Here is a 17,831-nt window from a genome sequence, read left to right as displayed (position 1 = left end):
ATTGGAGCACGTTTTGGCACTCTGCAGTAGAGTAAGCTGTATTTGAGTGAAAAAAGGATTTTCAAGCCACTTTCCTAGCCTGGACTTGCTGAATTTGGATCTTTTTCATGGCAAACATGGTCTCACCGGTCCTTTAATTCATTTATGGTGAACACTCACTCATGTCAATTTTGAGCGTTTCAGAGCGATAGAAGCCTCTTTTTGCACTGTGCAGTAACTAAAGTTGTATTTCACTATAAAAAGGTTTTTCACTGAGGTTTCCTAGCCTGAACTGGTTGAATTTGGATCTTCTTGATGGCAAACAAGGTTTTTCCTGCACTTTCATTCATTAAAGGTGCAAACTGGCTTATGTCAATTTTGAGCGTTTCAGAGCGAGACAAGCGTCTTTTTGCATTGTGTAATAGCATAAGCTGTATTGGACTGAAAAAAGGTTTTTCACTGAGGTTTCCTAGCCTGAACTGGTTGAATTTGGATCTTCTTGATGGCAAACAAGGTTTTTCCTGCACTTTCATTCATTAAAGGTGCAAACTGGCTTATGTCAATTTTGAGCGTTTCAGAGCGAGACAAGCGTCTTTTTGCATTGTGTAATAGCATGAGCTGTATGGGACTGAAAAAAGGTTTTTCACTGAGGTTTCCTAGCCTGAACTGGTTGAATTTGGATCTTCTTGATGGCAAACAAGGTTTTTCCTGCACTTTCATTCATTAAAGGTGCAAACTGGCTTATGTCAATTTTGAGCGTTTCAGAGCGAGACAAGCGTCTTTTTGCATTGTGTAATAGCATAAGCTGTATGGGACTGAAAAAAGGTTTTTCGATTAAGTTTTCTAGCCTGAACTGGTTGAATTTGGATCTTCTTGATGGCAAACAAGGTTTTTCCTGCACTTTCATTCATTAAAGGTGCAAACTGGCTTATGTCAATTTTGAGCGTTTCAGAGCGAGACAAGCGTCTTTTTGCATTGTGTAATAGCATAAGCTGTATTGGACTGAAAAAAGGTTTTTCACTGAGGTTTCCTAGCCTGAACTGGTTGAATTTGGATCTTCTTGATGGCAAACAAGGTTTTTCCTGCACTTTCATTCATTAAAGGTGCAAACTGGCTTATGTCAATTTTGAGCGTTTCAGAGCGAGACAAGCGTCTTTTTGCATTGTGTAATAGCATAAGCTGTATTGGACTGAAAAAAGGTTTTTCGAGTAAGTTTTCTAGCCTGAACTGGTTGAATTTGGATCTTCTTGATGGCAAACAAGGTTTTTCCTGCACTTTCATTCATTAAAGGTGCAAACTGGCTTATGTCAATTTTGAGCGTTTCAGAGCGATAGGAGCACGTTTTGGCACTCTGCAGTAGAGTAAGCTGTATTTGACTGAAAAAAGGATTTTCGAGTAAGTTTTCTAGCCTGAACTGGTTGAATTTGGATCTTCTTGATGGCAAACAAGGTTTTTCCTGCACTTTCATTCATTAAAGGTGCAAACTGGCTTATGTCAATTTTGAGCGTTTCAGACCGAGAGAAGCGTCTTTTTGTATTGTGTAATAGCATAAGCTGTATTGGACTGAAAAAAGGTTTTTCGAGTAAGTTTTCTAGCCTGAACTGGTTGAATTTGGATCTTCTTGATGGCAAACAAGGTTTTTCCTGCACTTTCATTCATTAAAGGTGCAAACTGACTTATGTCAATTTTGAGCGTTTCAGAGCGAGACAAGCGTCTTTTTGCATTGTGTAATAGCATAAGCTGTATTGGACTGAAAAAAGGTTTTTCACTGAGGTTTCCTAGCCTGAACTGGTTGAATTTGGGTCTTCTTGATGGCAAACAAGGTTTTTCCTGCACTTTCATTCATTAAAGGTGCAAACTGGCTTATGTCAATTTTGAGCGTTTCAGAGCGAGACAAGCGTCTTTTTGCATTGTGTAATAGCATAAGCTGTATTGGACTGAAAAAAGGTTTTTCACTGAGGTTTCCTAGCCTGAACTGGTTGAATTTGGATCTTCTTGATGGCAAACAAGGTTTTTCCTGGACTTTCATTCATTAAAGGTGCAAACTGGCTTATGTCAATTTTGAGCGTTTCAGAGCGAGACAAGCGTCTTTTTGCATTGTGTAATAGCATAAGCTGTATTGGACTGAAAAAAGGTTTTTCGAGTAAGTTTTCTAGCCTGAACTGGTTGAATTTGGATCTTCTTGATGGCAAACAAGGTTTTTCCTGCACTTTCATTCATTAAAGGTGCAAACTGGCTTATGTCAATTTTGAGCGTTTCAGAGCGAGACAAGCGTCTTTTTGCATTGTGTAATAGCATAAGCTGTATTGGACTGAAAAAAGGTTTTTCACTGAGGTTTCCTAGCCTGAACTGGTTGAATTTGGATCTTCTTGATGGCAAACAAGGTTTTTCCTGCACTTTCATTCATTAAAGGTGCAAACTGGCTTATGTCAATTTTGAGCGTTTCAGAGCGATAGGAGCACGTTTTGGCACTCTGCAGTAGAGTAAGCTGTATTTGACTGAAAAAAGGATTTTCGAGTAAGTTTTCTAGCCTGAACTGGTTGAATTTGGATCTTCTTGATGGCAAACAAGGTTTTTCCTGCACTTTCATTCATTAAAGGTGCAAACTGGCTTATGTCAATTTTGAGCGTTTCAGAGCGATAGGAGCACGTTTTGGCACTCTGCAGTAGAGTAAGCTGTATTTGACTGAAAAAAGGATTTTCGAGTAAGTTTTCTAGCCTGAACTGGTTGAATTTGGATCTTCTTGATGGCAAACAAGGTTTTTCCTGCACTTTCATTCATTAAAGGTGCAAACTGGCTTATGTCAATTTTTAGCGTTTCAGAGCGAGAGAAGCGTCTTTTTGCATTGTGTAATAGCATAAGCTGTATTGGACTGAAAAAAGGTTTTTCGAGTAAGTTTTCTAGCTTGAACTGGTTGAATTTGGATCTTCTTGATGGCAAACAAGGTTTTTCCTGCACTTTCTTTCATTAAAGGTGCAAACTGGCTTATGTCAATTTTGAGCGTTTCAGAGCGAGACAAGCGTCTTTTTGCATTGTGCAATAGCATAAGCTGTATTGGACTGAAAAAAGGTTTTTCACTGAGGTTTCCTAGCCTGAACTGGTTGAATTTGGGTCTTCTTGATGGCAAACAAGGTTTTTCCTGCACTTTCATTCATTAAAGGTGCAAACTGGCTTATGTCAATTTTGAGCGTTTCAGAGCGAGACAAGCGTCTTTTTGCATTGTGTAATAGCATAAGCTGTATTGGACTGAAAAACGATTTTTCGAGTAAGTTTTCTTGCCTGAACTGGTTGAATTTGGATCTTCTTGATGGCAAACAAGGTTTTTCCTGCACTTTCATTCATTAAAGGTGCAAACTGGCTCCTGTCAATTTTGAGCGTTTCAGAGCGAGACAAGCGTCTTTTTGCATTGTGTAATAGCATAAGCTGTATTGGACTGAAAAAAGGTTTTTCACTGAGGTTTCCTAGCCTGAACTGGTTGCATTTGGGTCTTCTTGATGGCAAACAAGATTTTTCCTGCACTTTCATTCATTAAAGGTGCAAACTGGCTTATGTCAATTTTGAGCGTTTCAGAGCGAGACAAGCGTCTTTTTGCATTGTGTAATAGCATAAGCTGTATTGGACTGAAAAAAGGTTTTTCGAGTAAGTTTTCTAGCCTGAACTGGTTGAATTTGGATCTTCTTGATGGCAAACAAGGTTTTTCCTGCACTTTCATTCATTAAAGGTGCAAACTGGCTTATGTCAATTTTGAGCGTTTCAGAGCGAGACAAGCGTCTTTTTGCATTGTGTAATAGCATAAGCTGTATTGGACTGAAAAAAGGTTTTTCACTGAGGTTTCCTAGCCTGAACTGGTTGAATTTGGATCTTCTTGATGGCAAACAAGGTTTTTCCTGCACTTTCATTCATTAAAGGTGCAAACTGGCTTATGTCAATTTTGAGCGTTTCAGAGCGATAGGAGCACGTTTTGGCACTCTGCAGTAGAGTAAGCTGTATTTGACTGAAAAAAGGATTTTCGAGTAAGTTTTCTAGCCTGAACTGGTTGAATTTGGATCTTCTTGATGGCAAACAAGGTTTTTCCTGCACTTTCATTCATTAAAGGTGCAAACTGGCTTATGTCAATTTTGAGCGTTTCAGAGCGATAGGAGCACGTTTTGGCACTCTGCAGTAGAGTAAGCTGTATTTGACTGAAAAAAGGATTTTCGAGTAAGTTTTCTAGCCTGAACTGGTTGAATTTGGATCTTCTTGATGGCAAACAAGGTTTTTCCTGCACTTTCATTCATTAAAGGTGCAAACTGGCTTATGTCAATTTTTAGCGTTTCAGAGCGAGAGAAGCGTCTTTTTGCATTGTGTAATAGCATAAGCTGTATTGGACTGAAAAAAGGTTTTTCGAGTAAGTTTTCTAGCTTGAACTGGTTGAATTTGGATCTTCTTGATGGCAAACAAGGTTTTTCCTGCACTTTCTTTCATTAAAGGTGCAAACTGGCTTATGTCAATTTTGAGCGTTTCAGAGCGAGACAAGCGTCTTTTTGCATTGTGCAATAGCATAAGCTGTATTGGACTGAAAAAAGGTTTTTCACCGAGGTTTCCTAGCCTGAACTGGTTGAATTTGGGTCTTCTTGATGGCAAACAAGGTTTTTCCTGCACTTTCATTCATTAAAGGTGCAAACTGGCTTATGTCAATTTTGAGCGTTTCAGAGCGAGACAAGCGTCTTTTTGCATTGTGTAATAGCATAAGCTGTATTGGACTGAAAAACGGTTTTTCGAGTAAGTTTTCTTGCCTGAACTGGTTGAATTTGGATCTTCTTGATGGCAAACAAGGTTTTTCCTGCACTTTCATTCATTAAAGGTGCAAACTGGCTCCTGTCAATTTTGAGCGTTTCAGAGCGAGACAAGCGTCTTTTTGCATTGTGTAATAGCATAAGCTGTATTGGACTGAAAAAAGGTTTTTCACTGAGGTTTCCTAGCCTGAACTGGTTGCATTTGGGTCTTCTTGATGGCAAACAAGATTTTTCCTGCACTTTCATTCATTAAAGGTGCAAACTGGCTTATGTCAATTTTGAGCGTTTCAGAGCGAGACAAGCGTCTTTTTGCATTGTGTAATAGCATAAGCTGTATTGGACTGAAAAAAGGTTTTTCACTGAGGTTTCCTAGCCTGAACTGGTTGAATTTGGGTCTTCTTGATGGCAAACAAGGTTTTTCCTGCACTTTCATTCATTAAAGGTGCAAACTGGCTTATGTCAATTTTGAGCGTTTCAGAGCGAGACAAGCGTCTTTTTGCATTGTGTAATAGCATAAGCTGTATTGGACTGAAAAAGGTTTTTCACTGAGGTTTCCTAACCTGGAGTTGCTGAATTTGGATCTTTTTCATGCAAACATGGTCTCACCGGTCCTTTAATTCATTTATGGTGAACACTCACTCATGTCAATTTTTAGCGTTTCAGAGCGATAGAAGCCTCTTTTTGCACTGTGCAGTAACTAAAGTTGTATTTGACTGAAAAAGGGTTTTTCACTGAGTTCTCCTAGCCTGAACTGGTTGAATTTGGATCTTGTTCATGTCAAAGAACATTTCACCTGTGTTTCAATTCATTTATGGCGAAAACTGGCTCACGTCAAACATGGTTTCACTTGTACTTTTTGCCATTTATATTATGCAGCGCTGTGACTATTAGCCGACCCCAAGAGTTTTCTTGTGTGTGTGTGTGTGTGTGTGTGTGTGTGTTTGCGCTTGTGCGTGTGTGTGTGTGTGTGTGTGTGAGAGAGAGAGAGTGTGTGTGTGAATCTGTAACCACGCATTGATCTTTTAATGGTGAAAAAATGGCATTTTTTGAAAGATGTCTTTCATGTGTCTTTGAAGAGCCGCTTGAGTAAAAACATGGCCTCTTGCCTTTGCTGTACTCCAAAACAAAAACAAAAACAACTGTCACTGTGTTTATGCACCTGGCTGCTTTCACAGGCAAAGATAAACATGCAGCTTGGCTGAGGAGTCATTTCATTAGTGCGCAGAGAAGGAGAAAGACCTGCAGCCTTTATCTGCCAGCGAGCTGCAGGACTCATCTGCAGAAGACACAATCTCGAGGGGGAGTCTGAAACAGAATGCTCACTGGAGCCCACTTCTGTGAGTTCCTCTGAAAGTGGAGAAGACACTGGGGAATCTGCCGATCCTTACAGTGAGTGGACAGCGAATAACAGGCAAGTCTAGTCTCCATCTCATGCCGAGACGCTGCGCTACATTCAGGCTAACCTGCATGATGCCAGGGCCCACGAGATATGCCATATCAAGAATCCATGATGTGTCATCCTCTTTTGACCCTTTCTTCACTCCTGACATGATCCAGCTGATTTTGCAAATGACAAACCTTACACGGAGGCGTACAGTGTCAGGATGGAGTGATATGGATGCCCATAATATTCGACTTCTCATCCTGGCAGGTATGTACCGGTCCAAAGGTCTGTGGGAGACCAGTCTTCAGGGCCACCATGTCCCACAAACGATTTCAAATGATAAGCGCCAGCCTCCGATTCGATGACCGACATGCTGCTACCATGGTGGTGAAGTTACAGACCACTGTTGCTGCCCTAGCAGAAACCACCGACACCGCCATTGCCCCTGCTGCCACCAGCTCGACCAGAAGTAGAGGTGAGTGCTGGTTGTGCACAATTCTAAAATAGAGGTCTTCTACCCACCTGCACCAAGTGTAACAGATGCATTTGTAGAGAGCACGAGGTCACATGCTGCAGGACCTGCTGGTCTGCTGCTGGAAATGAACTATAAAATATGATATTTCTGTTTCAAATTTGATCATATTTCATATGTTCTGTTGTGTTCTATTTTGTTGTGGATGGCCGAAGTTGGATTAATATATTTGTAAAAATGGTTTCCGTTGGTCTTTAATTCATTTTTGGTAAAAACTCAATGTGGCAATTTTGAGCGTTTCAGATCGAGAGAAGCGTATTTTTTTCACTGTGAAGTTCCTTAATCTGTATTTTACTGAAAAAAAGGTTTTTCAAAGAATTTTCTTTGCCAGGTATAGTTTAATTTGGATAAATGTCATGGCAGAAATGTTTAAAGTGTTCTTTAATCCATTTATGGTGAAAACTCACTTCTGTCAACTTTGAGCATTTCAGAGCGAGAGACTTGTGTTTTTGAACTGTGAAGTAGACTATGTTGTATTTCAATGAAAAAAGGTTTTTCAAGGAAGTTTCCTAGCCTGGACTGGCTGAATGTGGATCTATTGTATGGCAAATATGGTTTCACCTGTCCTTAATTCATTTATGGTGAAATTCACTCATGTCAATTTTGAGCGTTTCAGAGCGAGAGAAGCGTCTTTTTGCACTGTGCAGTAACTTATGCTATTACACAATGCAAAAAGACGCTTGTCTCGCTCTGAAACGCTCAAAATTGACATAAGCCAGTTTGCACCTTTAATGAATGAAAGTGCAGGAAAAACCTTGTTTGCCATCAAGAAGATCCAAATTCAACCAGTTCAGGCTAGGAAACCTCAGTGAAAAAACTTTTTTCAGTCCAATACAGCTTATGCTATTACACAATGCAAAAAGACGCTTGTCTCGCTCTGAAACGCTCAAAATTGACATAAGCCAGTTTGCACCTTTAATGAATGAAAGTGCAGGAAAAACCTTGTTTGCAATCAAGAAGACCCAAATTCAACCAGTTCAGGCTAGAAAACTTACTCGAAAAACCTTTTTTCAGTCCAATACAGCTTATGCTATTACACAATGCAAAAAGACGCTTGTCTCGCTCTGAAACGCTCAAAATTGACATAAGCCAGTTTGCACCTTTAATGAATGAAAGTGCAGGAAAAACCTTGTTTGCCATCAAGAAGATCCAAATTCAACCAGTTCAGGCTAGGAAACCTCAGTGAAAAAACTTTTTTCAGTCCAATACAGCTTATGCTATTACACAATGCAAAAAGACGCTTGTCTCGCTCTGAAACGCTCAAAATTGACATAAGCCAGTTTGCACCTTTAATGAATGAAAGTGCAGGAAAAACCTTGTTTGCAATCAAGAAGACCCAAATTCAACCAGTTCAGGCTAGAAAACTTACTCGAAAAACCTTTTTTCAGTCCAATACAGCTTATGCTATTACACAATGCAAAAAGACGCTTGTCTCGCTCTGAAACGCTCAAAATTGACATAAGCCAGTTTGCACCTTTAATGAATGAAAGTGCAGGAAAAACCTTGTTTGCCATCAAGAAGATCCAAATTCAACCAGTTCAGGCTAGGAAACCTCAGTGAAAAAACTTTTTTCAGTCCAATACAGCTTATGCTATTACACAATGCAAAAAGACGCTTGTCTCGCTCTGAAACGCTAAAAATTGACATAAGCCAGTTTGCACCTTTAATGAATGAAAGTGCAGGAAAAACCTTGTTTGCCATCAAGAAGACCCAAATTCAACCAGTTCAGGCTAGAAAACTTAGTCGAAAAACCTTTTTTCAGTCCAATACAGCTTATGCTATTACACAATGCAAAAAGACGCTTGTCTCGCTCTGAAACGCTCAAAATTGACATAAGCCAGTTTGCACCTTTAATGAATGAAAGTGCAGGAAAAACCTTGTTTGCCATCAAGAAGACCCAAATTCAACCAGTTCAGGTTAGGAAACCTCAGTGAAAAACCTTTTTTCAGTCCAATACAGCTTATGCTATTACACAATGCAAAAAGACGCTTGTCTCGCTCTGAAACGCTCAAAATTGACATAAGCCAGTTTGCACCTTTAATGAATGAAAGTGCAGGAAAAACCTTGTTTGCCATCAAGAAGACCCAAATTCAACCAGTTCAGGCTAGAAAACTTACTCGAAAATCCTTTTTTCAGTCAAATACAGCTTACTCTACTGCAGAGTGCCAAAACGTGCTCCTATCGCTCTGAAACGCTCAAAATTGACATAAGCCAGTTTGCACCTTTAATGAATGAAAGTGCAGGAAAAACCTTGTTTGCCATCAAGAAGATCCAAATTCAACCAGTTCAGGCTAGGAAACCTCAGTGAAAAAACTTTTTTCAGTCCAATACAGCTTATGCTATTACACAATGCAAAAAGACGCTTGTCTCGCTCTGAAACGCTCAAAATTGACATAAGCCACTTTTCACCTTTAATGAATGAAAGCACAGGAAAAACCTTGTTTGCCATCAAGAAGATCCAAATTCAACCTGTTCAGGCTAAGAAACCTCAGTGAAAAACCTTTTTTCAGTCAAATACAGCTTATGCTATTACACAATGCAAAAAGACGCTTGTCTCGCTCTGAAACGCTCAAAATTGACATAAGCCAGTTTGTACCTTTAATGAATGAAAGTGCAGGAAAAACCTTGTTTGCCATCAAGAAGATCCAAATTCAACCAGTTCAGGCTAGGAAACCTCAGTGAAAAAACTTTTTTAAGTCCAATACAGCTTATGCTATTACACAATGCAAAAAGACGCTTGTCTCGCTCTGAAACGCTCAAAATTGACATAAGCCAGTTTGCACCTTTAATGAATGAAAGTGCAGGAAAAACCTTGTTTGCCATCAAGAAGACCCAAATTCAACCACTTCAGGCTAGAAAACTTACTCGAAAAACCTTTTTTCAGTCCAATACAGCTTATGCTATTACACAATGCAAAAAGACGCTTGTCTCGCTCTGAAACGCTCAAAATTGACATAAGCCAGTTTGCACCTTTAATGAATGAAAGTGCAGGAAAAACCTTGTTTGCCATCAAGAAGACCCAAATTCAACCAGTTCAGGCTAGAAAACTTACTCGAAAAACCTTTTTTCAGTCCAATACAGCTTATGCTATTACACAATGCAAAAAGACGCTTGTCTCGCTCTGAAACGTTCAAAATTGACATGAGCCAGTTTGCACCTTTAATGAATGAAAGTGCAGGAAAAACCTTGTTTGCCATCAAGAAGATCCAAATTCAACCAGTTCAGGCTAGAAAACTTACTCGAAAATCCTTTTTTCAGTCAAATACAGCTTACTCTACTGCAGAGTGCCAAAACGTGCTCCTATCGCTCTGAAACGCTCAAAATTGACATAAGCCAGTTTGCACCTTTAATGAATGAAAGTGCAGGAAAAACCTTGTTTGCCATCAAGAAGACCCAAATTCAACCAGTTCAGGCTAGGAAACCTCAGTGAAAAACCTTTTTTCAGTCCAATACAGCGTATGCTATTACACAATGCAAAAAGACGCTTGTCTCGCTCTGAAACGCTCAAAATTGACATAAGCCAGTTTGCACCTTTAATGAATGAAAGTGCAGGAAAAACCTTGTTTGCCATCAAGAAGACCCAAATTCAAGCAGTTCAGGCTAGGAAACCTCAGTGAAAAACCTTTTTTCAGTCCAATACAGCTTATGCTATTACACAATGCAAAAAGACGCTTGTCTCGCTCTGAAACGCTCAAAATTGACATAAGCCACTTTTCACATTTAATGAATGAAAGCACAGGAAAAACCTTGTTTGCCATCAAGAAGATCCAAATTCAACCTGTTCAGGCTAGGAAACCTCAGTGAAAAACCTTTTTTCAGTCCAATACAGCTTATGCTATTACACAATGCAAAAAGACCCTTGTCTCGCTCTGAAACGCTCAAAATTGACATAAGCCAGTTTGCACCTTTAATGAATGAAAGTGCAGGAAAAACCTTGTTTGCCATCAAGAAGATCCAAATTCAACCAGTTCAGGCTAGAAAACTTACTCGAAAATCCTTTTTTCAGTCAAATACAGCTTACTCTACTGCAGAGTGCCAAAACGTGCTCCTATCGCTCTGAAACGCTCAAAATTGACATAAGCCAGTTTGCACCTTTAATGAATGAAAGTGCAGGAAAAACCTTGTTTGCCATCAAGAAGACCCAAATTCAACCAGTTCAGGCTAGGAAACCTTAGTGAAAAACCTTTTTTCAGTCCAATACAGCTTATGCTATTACACAATGCAAAAAGACGCTTGTCTCGCTCTGAAACGCTCAAAATTGACATAAGCCAGTTTGCACCTTTAATGAATGAAAGTGCAGGAAAAACCTTATTTGCCATCAAGGAGATGCAAATTCAACCAGTTCAGGCTAGAAAATTTACTCGAAAATCCTTTTTTCAGTCAAATACAGCTTACTCTACTGCAGAGTGCCAAAACGTGCTCCTATCGCTCTGAAACGCTGAAAATTGACATAAGCCACTTTTCACCCTTAATGAATGAAAGCACAGTAAAAACCTTGTTTGCCATCAAGAAGATCCAAATTCAACCTGTTCAGGCTAAGAAACCTCAGTGAAAAACCTTTTTTCAGTCCAATACAGCTTATGCTATTACACAATGCAAAAAGACGCTTGTCTCGCTCTGAAACGCTCAAAATTGACATAAGCCAGTTTGCACCTTTAATGAATGAAAGTGCAGGAAAAACCTTGTTTGCCATCAAGAAGATCCAAATTCAACCAGTTCAAGCTAGAAAACTTACTCGAAAAACCTTTTTTCAGTCCAATACAGCTTATGCTATTACACAATGCAAAAAGACGCTTGTCTCGCTCTGAAACGCTCAAAATTGACATAAGCCAGTTTGCACCTTTAATGAATGAAAGTGCAGGAAAAACCTTGTTTGCCATCAAGAAGATCCAAATTCAACCTGTTCAGGCTAAGAAACCTCAGTGAAAAACCTTTTTTCAGACAAATACAGCTTATGCTATTACACAATGCAAAAAGACGCTTGTCTCGCTCTGAAACGCTCAAAATTGACATAAGCCAGTTTGCACCTTTAATGAATGAAAGTGCAGGAAAAACCTTGTTTGCCATCAAGAAGATCCAAATTCAACCAGTTCAGGCTAGGAAACCTCAGTGAAAAAACTTTTTTCAGTTCAATACAGCTTATGCTATTACACAATGCAAAAAGACGCTTGTCTCGCTCTGAAACGCTCAAAATTGACATAAGCCAGTTTGCACCTTTAATGAATGAAAGTGCAGGAAAAACCTTGTTTGCCATCAAGAAGACCCAAATTCAACCAGTTCAGGCTAGGAAACCTCAGTGAAAAACCTTTTTTCAGTCCAATACAGCTTATGCTATTACACAATGCAAAAAGACGCTTGTCTCGCTCTGAAACGCTCAAAATTGACATAAGCCAGTTTGCACCTTTAATGAATGAAAGTGCAGGAAAAACCTTGTTTGCCATCAAGAAGATCCAAATTCAACCAGTTCAGGCTAGGAAACCTCAGTGAAAAAACTTTTTTCAGTCCAATACAGCTTATGCTATTACACAATGCAAAAAGACGCTTGTCTCGCTCTGAAACGCTCAAAATTGACATAAGCCAGTTTGCACCTTTAATGAATGAAAGTGCAGGAAAAACCTTGTTTGCCATCAAGAAGACCCAAATTCAAGCAGTTCAGGCTAGGAAACCTCAGTGAAAAACCTTTTTTCAGTCCAATACAGCTTATGCTATTACACAATGCAAAAAGACGCTTGTCTCGCTCTGAAACGCTCAAAATTGACATAAGCCACTTTTCACATTTAATGAATGAAAGCACAGGAAAAACCTTGTTTGCCATCAAGAAGATCCAAATTCAACCTGTTCAGGCTAGGAAACCTCAGTGAAAAACCTTTTTTCAGTCCAATACAGCTTATGCTATTACACAATGCAAAAAGACGCTTGTCTCGCTCTGAAACGCTCAAAATTGACATAAGCCAGTTAGCACCTTTAATGAATGAAAGTGCAGGAAAAACCTTGTTTGCCATCAAGAAGATCCAAATTCAACCAGTTCAGGCTAGAAAACTTACTCGAAAATCCTTTTTTCAGTCAAATACAGCTTACTCTACTGCAGAGTGCCAAAACGTGCTCCTATCGCTCTGAAACGCTCAAAATTGACATAAGCCAGTTTGCACCTTTAATGAATGAAAGTGCAGGAAAAACCTTGTTTGCCATCAAGAAGACCCAAATTCAACCAGTTCAGGCTAGGAAACCTTAGTGAAAAACCTTTTTTCAGTCCAATACAGCTTATGCTATTACACAATGCAAAAAGACGCTTGTCTCGCTCTGAAACGCTCAAAATTGACATAAGCCAGTTTGCACCTTTAATGAATGAAAGTGCAGGAAAAACCTTGTTTGCCATCAAGAAGACCCAAATTCAACCAGTTCAGGCTAGGAAACCTCAGTGAAAAACCTTTTTTCAGTCCAATACAGCTTATGCTATTACACAATGCAAAAAGACGCTTGTCTCGCTCTGAAACGCTCAAAATTGACATAAGCCAGTTTGCACCTTTAATGAATGAAAGTGCAGGAAAAACCTTGTTTGCCATCAAGAAGATCCAAATTCAACCAGTTCAGGCTAGGAAACCTCAGTGAAAAAACTTTTTTCAGTTCAATACAGCTTATGCTATTACACAATGCAAAAAGACGCTTGTCTCGCTCTGAAACGCTCAAAATTGACATAAGCCAGTTTGCACCTTTAATGAATGAAAGTGCAGGAAAAACCTTGTTTGCCATCAAGAAGACCCAAATTCAACCAGTTCAGGCTAGGAAACCTCAGTGAAAAACCTTTTTTCAGTCCAATACAGCTTATGCTATTACACAATGCAAAAAGACGCTTGTCTCGCTCTGAAACGCTCAAAATTGACATAAGCCAGTTTGCACCTTTAATGAATGAAAGTGCAGGAAAAACCTTGTTTGCCATCAAGAAGATCCAAATTCAACCAGTTCAGGCTAGGAAACCTCAGTGAAAAAACTTTTTTCAGTCCAATACAGCTTATGCTATTACACAATGCAAAAAGACGCTTGTCTCGCTCTGAAACGCTCAAAATTGACATAAGCCAGTTTGCACCTTTAATGAATGAAAGTGCAGGAAAAACCTTGTTTGCCATCAAGAAGACCCAAATTCAACCAGTTCAGGCTAGAAAACTTACTCGAAAAACCTTTTTTCAGTCCAATACAGCTTATGCTATTACACAATGCAAAAAGACGCTTGTCTCGCTCTGAAACGTTCAAAATTGACATAAGCCAGTTTGCACCTTTAATGAATGAAAGTGCAGGAAAAACCTTGTTTGCCATCAAGAAGATCCAAATTCAACCAGTTCAGGCTAGAAAACTTACTCGAAAATCCTTTTTTCAGTCAAATACAGCTTACTCTACTGCAGAGTGCCAAAACGTGCTCCTATCGCTCTGAAACGCTCAAAATTGACATAAGCCAGTTTGCACCTTTAATGAATGAAAGTGCAGGAAAAACCTTGTTTGCCATCAAGAAGACCCAAATTCAACCAGTTCAGGTTAGGAAACCTCAGTGAAAAACCTTTTTTCAGTCCAATACAGCTTATGCTATTACACAATGCAAAAAGACGCTTGTCTCGCTCTGAAACGCTCAAAATTGACATAAGCCAGTTTGCACCTTTAATGAATGAAAGTGCAGGAAAAACCTTGTTTGCCATCAAGAAGACCCAAATTCAACCAGTTCAGGCTAGAAAACTTACTCGAAAATCCTTTTTTCAGTCAAATACAGCTTACTCTACTGCAGAGTGCCAAAACGTGCTCCTATCGCTCTGAAACGCTCAAAATTGACATAAGCCAGTTTGCACCTTTAATGAATGAAAGTGCAGGAAAAACCTTGTTTGCCATCAAGAAGACCCAAATTCAACCAGTTCAGGTTAGGAAACCTCAGTGAAAAACCTTTTTTCAGTCCAATACAGCTTATGCTATTACACAATGGAAAAAGAAGCTTGTCTCGCTCTGAAACGCTCAAAATTGACATAAGCCAGTTTGCACCTTTAATGAATGAAAGTGCAGGAAAAACCTTGTTTGCCATCAAGAAGACCCAAATTCAACCAGTTCAGGTTAGGAAACCTCAGTGAAAAACCTTTTTTCAGTCCAATACAGCTTATGCTATTACACAATGCAAAAAGACGCTTGTCTCGCTCTGAAACGCTCAAAATTGACATAAGCCAGTTTGCACCTTTAATGAATGAAAGCACAGGAAAAACCTTGTTTGCCATCAAGAAGATCCAAATTCAACCTGTTCAGGCTAAGAAACCTCAGTGAAAAACCTTTTTTCAGTCAAATACAGCTTATGCTATTACACAATGCAAAAAGACGCTTGTCTCGCTCTGAAACGCTCAAAATTGACATAAGCCAGTTTGCACCTTTAATGAATGAAAGTGCAGGAAAAACCTTGTTTGCCATCAAGAAGACCCAAATTCAACCAGTTCAGGCTAGAAAACTTACTCGAAAAACCTTTTTTCAGTCCAATACAGCTTATGCTATTACACAATGCAAAAAGACGCTTGTCTCGCTCTGAAACGCTCAAAAATGACATAAGCCAGTTTGCACCTTTAATGAATGAAAGTGCAGGAAAAACCTTGTTTGCCATCAAGAAGACCCAAATTCAACCAGTTCAGGTTAGGAAACCTCAGTGAAAAACCTTTTTTCAGTCCAATACAGCTTATGCTATTACACAATGCAAAAAGACGCTTGTCTCGCTCTGAAACGCTCAAAATTGACATAAGCCAGTTTGCACCTTTAATGAATGAAAGTGCAGGAAAAACCTTGTTTGCCATCAAGAAGACCCAAATTCAACCAGTTCAGGCTAGGAAACCTCAGTGAAAAACCTTTTTTCAGTCCAATACAGCTTATGCTATTACACAATGCAAAAAGACGCTTGTCTCGCTCTGAAACGCTCAAAATTGACATAAGCCAGTTTGCACCTTTAATGAATGAAAGTGCAGGAAAAACCTTGTTTGCCATCAAGAAGATCCAAATTCAACCAGTTCAGGCTAGGAAACCTCAGTGAAAAAACTTTTTTCAGTCCAATACAGCTTATGCTATTACACAATGCAAAAAGACGCTTGTCTCGCTCTGAAACGCTCAAAATTGACATAAGCCAGTTTGCACCTTTAATGAATGAAAGTGCAGGAAAAACCTTGTTTGCCATCAAGAAGACCCAAATTCAAGCAGTTCAGGCTAGGAAACCTCAGTGAAAAACCTTTTTTCAGTCCAATACAGCTTATGCTATTACACAATGCAAAAAGACGCTTGTCTCGCTCTGAAACGCTCAAAATTGACATAAGCCACTTTTCACATTTAATGAATGAAAGCACAGGAAAAACCTTGTTTGCCATCAAGAAGATCCAAATTCAACCTGTTCAGGCTAGGAAACCTCAGTGAAAAACCTTTTTTCAGTCCAATACAGCTTATGCTATTACACAATGCAAAAAGACGCTTGTCTCGCTCTGAAACGCTCAAAATTGACATAAGCCACTTTTCACATTTAATGAATGAAAGCACAGGAAAAACCTTGTTTGCCATCAAGAAGATCCAAATTCAACCTGTTCAGGCTAGGAAACCTCAGTGAAAAACCTTTTTTCAGTCCAATACAGCTTATGCTATTACACAATGCAAAAAGACGCTTGTCTCGCTCTGAAACGCTCAAAATTGACATAAGCCAGTTTGCACCTTTAATGAATGAAAGTGCAGGAAAAACCTTGTTTGCCATCAAGAAGATCCAAATTCAACCAGTTCAGGCTAGGAAACCTCAGTGAAAAAACTTTTTTCAGTCCAATACAGCTTATGCTATTACACAATGCAAAAAGACGCTTGTCTCGCTCTGAAACGCTCAAAATTGACATAAGCCAGTTTGCACCTTTAATGAATGAAAGTGCAGGAAAAACCTTGTTTGCCATCAAGAAGACCCAAATTCAAGCAGTTCAGGCTAGGAAACCTCAGTGAAAAACCTTTTTTCAGTCCAATACAGCTTATGCTATTACACAATGCAAAAAGACGCTTGTCTCGCTCTGAAACGCTCAAAATTGACATAAGCCACTTTTCACATTTAATGAATGAAAGCACAGGAAAAACCTTGTTTGCCATCAAGAAGATCCAAATTCAACCTGTTCAGGCTAGGAAACCTCAGTGAAAAACCTTTTTTCAGTCCAATACAGCTTATGCTATTACACAATGCAAAAAGACGCTTGTCTCGCTCTGAAACGCTCAAAATTGACATAAGCCAGTTAGCACCTTTAATGAATGAAAGTGCAGGAAAAACCTTGTTTGCCATCAAGAAGATCCAAATTCAACCAGTTCAGGCTAGAAAACTTACTCGAAAATCCTTTTTTCAGTCAAATACAGCTTACTCTACTGCAGAGTGCCAAAACGTGCTCCTATCGCTCTGAAACGCTCAAAATTGACATAAGCCAGTTTGCACCTTTAATGAATGAAAGTGCAGGAAAAACCTTGTTTGCCATCAAGAAGACCCAAATTCAACCAGTTCAGGCTAGGAAACCTTAGTGAAAAACCTTTTTTCAGTCCAATACAGCTTATGCTATTACACAATGCAAAAAGACGCTTGTCTCGCTCTGAAACGCTCAAAATTGACATAAGCCAGTTTGCACCTTTAATGAATGAAAGTGCAGGAAAAACCTTGTTTGCCATCAAGAAGACCCAAATTCAACCAGTTCAGGCTAGGAAACCTCAGTGAAAAACCTTTTTTCAGTCCAATACAGCTTATGCTATTACACAATGCAAAAAGACGCTTGTCTCGCTCTGAAACGCTCAAAATTGACATAAGCCAGTTTGCACCTTTAATGAATGAAAGTGCAGGAAAAACCTTGTTTGCCATCAAGAAGATCCAAATTCAACCAGTTCAGGCTAGGAAACCTCAGTGAAAAAACTTTTTTCAGTTCAATACAGCTTATGCTATTACACAATGCAAAAAGACGCTTGTCTCGCTCTGAAACGCTCAAAATTGACATAAGCCAGTTTGCACCTTTAATGAATGAAAGTGCAGGAAAAACCTTGTTTGCCATCAAGAAGACCCAAATTCAACCAGTTCAGGCTAGGAAACCTCAGTGAAAAACCTTTTTTCAGTCCAATACAGCTTATGCTATTACACAATGCAAAAAGACGCTTGTCTCGC

The sequence above is a fragment of the Pagrus major genome, chromosome 24, assembly GCF_040436345.1.
Source record: "Pagrus major chromosome 24, Pma_NU_1.0".
Classification (NCBI taxonomy): domain Eukaryota; kingdom Metazoa; phylum Chordata; class Actinopteri; order Spariformes; family Sparidae; genus Pagrus; species Pagrus major.
The sequence above is the reverse complement of the archived record's forward strand: the minus strand, read 5'-3'. Positions refer to the sequence as shown.